This window comes from Lycium ferocissimum, chromosome 11 (genome assembly GCF_029784015.1).
Source record: "Lycium ferocissimum isolate CSIRO_LF1 chromosome 11, AGI_CSIRO_Lferr_CH_V1, whole genome shotgun sequence".
Lineage (NCBI taxonomy): Eukaryota > Viridiplantae > Streptophyta > Magnoliopsida > Solanales > Solanaceae > Lycium > Lycium ferocissimum.
The window spans coordinates 63,884,655-63,888,086 of NC_081352.1; positions in this window are offsets into that span (position 1 = coordinate 63,884,655).

The following is a 3,432-nucleotide window of genomic DNA, read 5'->3' on the forward strand; positions in this document are numbered from 1 at the left end:
TTACCGAGACCCGAAAGGGCCAGGTACGAATATTACCGAGACCCGAAAGGGCCGGGTACGGATACACCGAGTCTCGAAAGGGCTGGGTACGGATACTATCGAGCCTTACTATGGCCGGGTACGGATATTACCGAACCTTACTATGGTCGGGTATGGATAATACCGAGCCTATATGGCCGGGTACGATGTTGTATTGTATTGTATGGTATTGTATAGATAGGCACGTAGATGTATGAAATGTTCTTCTAGAGAAAGGGTAAGTAGGTATGACGAACGTCTTGAAAGGTATTATGAGATATAAACGGTTCTTTTATCTTCCGTTATTTTTCGTGCTTTTATCATGTTACTATTCATGCCTTACATACTCAGTGCACTATTCGTACTAACGTCCTTCTTATGGATCTTGCGTTCATGCCCGCAGTTGACAGGTAGACGGATCTGACCTACAGGAGCTTCATCAGCGGAATCTCAGGAGTGCTCCATTTGCTTTGGAGCTGCAGTCTATTGGTGTTGGTTCCTATGGTCACTTGTATTCTATGTAAAGGCTCGTAGACATGTGTGTACAGTTAGACGTTTCATAGCCTTATCAGTGCATGTTGTTGTGTAAGATTATGGTAGCCTTGTCGGCTTGTGACGATAGGCATAATTGTTGTCGATTATGTAGAGCTGTCTTTGTTATGTTGTGAGATATGTCCTTACATATTATGACATCCATGAGTTATCATTATGGTCTACCCAGAAATGATTGTGAGATGTAAGTTTGGAGGCGCTCGATGTGTTAGCTCTGGGTGCCCGTCATGGCCTTCTGGTTGGGTCGTGACATTACTAACCATTGTCGGCCTATGATACTTACTCAGTACGTGTGTTTGTACTGATATTGCACTTGCTACACCTTTTTTTTGGTGTGTAGATTGTTTCAGGTATTTGTTGATGTGAAGAGGAACTCACGTTGGCAATCCGGAAGGCCTCCTCCCACTTCATTCGGGACGGAGGATGAGTCGTAAAATGTAATGGTAATCAAAATCAATAGTCGCTCTTGTACTAGCCTAGACCAGGTCATGGGAAGTCATATCGAGTCTGTAAATTGGTGTTGTTATAAATGTATAAACCTTGTGTTTATTGAATATTTATAAATGAAATTCCGCTGTATTTCTTAATTATCAAATGCTTTTTAAGTGGAATGTCATATGACAGAAACGTTTTATAAATGAGAGGGTTCGCCTACCGAGGTGGGAAGGTAGGTGCCCCCACGAACCCGAATTTGGGTCGTGACAATTGAAGAGAAGAATCTTTAAGAAATCTTCATGAGGTACAGTTCCTTGATTCTAGTATAGTTATGGAAATTTTTTGGGTTTATATATCATTTATATATCGTTATAATCCATGGTGAATGGTATGAAAGCAAGAATATGAATTTGGCTTAAAAGCCCTAGTTTCTCGAAAAGAGTAGGAATTCAAGAGAAAAGTGTAAAGTTCTAATCTTTATCATCTAAATCAATTGTAGAGTGATTGTTGAACCTCATAACTCCGTTTAATAGCGTTTTAGCGGGAATTGAGGTATGTCTCTTTTCGAACATACTTTTCAACCTTTAAAAATGGTTTCTTTGGCAAGTTTTCATCTATGTGAGGAACAAGCATATATTGAATCTTATGTGTATAATGCTATATATATGAATTCGAGATTTTCCCCTATCAAGGGAGAGTTGAAAATAAATTATATATGAAAAACTTTAATCGTTGAATGTTCTTTGCCCCTATAAGGGATGGTTTAGCCTTGTTCCAAAAGCTTAGATATTTAATGTGTTTTGCCCTATGAACGAGTTTCATTGAATTGGACTTGATTAATGATTTAAACTTGGTTTCTAAATTGTTCAATGACTTGGCAAACCCTATTGACGGGATGAGGAACATAATTCATAATGAACGATTTGGCTTCTATGCTATGATTGTGATTCAACTAATAGGTCATGAATTTTGTTGCTTGCGTTTGGCCTAGCTACTCGAGAGGAAGGGTACTCACCATGGAACTTAGTGGGGTTAGCTTAGCCATTCGAGAGAAAGAGTGGCCATCGAGGGTTGGTGGCCTCGGTGTGGTTTGTGCCTAGCTATTCGGGGGGAAGGGTAGTGTCACGACCTATTTTAGCCTAGGTCATGCGGGCACCTACCTTTCTTACCTCAGTAGGCGAACCCTTAGCTCAACATTCACAATAATAGAAAATAGCGAAAGAAAGTAAAATAACGTAAGTCTCACAATATAATATAATGTTAACAAGTGCGGAAGTAAATGAAATCTACCCCCGTATCTGGTCTGGTCATACAAGAGCATCTAAATCCGAATACTAAAGTCTAAATAATAATACATAAGTAGTCTCAAATCATGTCTCTAAATGTAAAGCAAGACATAAGTAATAGAAGAGTCTTCGAGGTCAGCGGACGCCATGCTCACCCTGGAAAACTCAAGTAGAAGCTGAAGAGTCGATCAACCACGAGTCAGAGAAGTAGATCCGGCCTGATACTCTGCATTCATAAAAGAATGCAGCAAGTGCAGGTCAGTACAAACAACAGTATTGGTAGGCTTCATCGGCCGACTAAGCATAGTTAACATAATTCAGAAAATAAAGCAGATAAGCAAATAAAACAATCAAGCATGAGACAATATAATCGCAACCGAATATCCGTCATCACTTATGTGAACATCTAAACCCCAATATGATAAGTCCGAGTATACCCGATCCAATCTGATCACCACAATAGAATCGACAGAATCCAATCATCACAACGAAAACATCACAATCCAATCATCACCACACTCGATCAAGTAATAATGCAATGCAGTGCAATAATGGTATGAATGTGATGCCGTGCTATGCAAATGAGGTGTACACATGTACTCCGGATGAAAATATCGACGTCTCGGTAGCACAACCCAGCGTGACTCGCGAAGTCTAAGTGCCAACCATCCCGGATCTTTGCCCAACAGACAGACAGGACCCTGGCTAATTGCTCATAGGGGGAGTCTCACCAGCACCACCCTGGGGGACCTACGGACTCCATGCACTGACAACGATTCCGGGATAACATCAAAATCGCCCCTGCAACAATGATGCCCAAATATAACCATCGGACATCGTCCTCCTCACAGTCACTCAAAAGAGTCTGTCAAATATCAGTTTCACAAATCAATGATTCTGGAATTGAACCGCGGACATCGGCCTTCTCACAATCACTCAAGTAAAAGAGTTTATCAAATACCAATTTCATATAAACAACGATTCCGGAATAGATCTTGTACATCGGCCTTTTCACAATCACTCAAGTAAAGGAGTTTATCAAATATCAGTTTTGCTCAATCAACGATACCGGATACCGGGTATCGGCCATGCATGAATATGAGAGAATGCGTGCAATACATATGTCAATCATCAACAATCA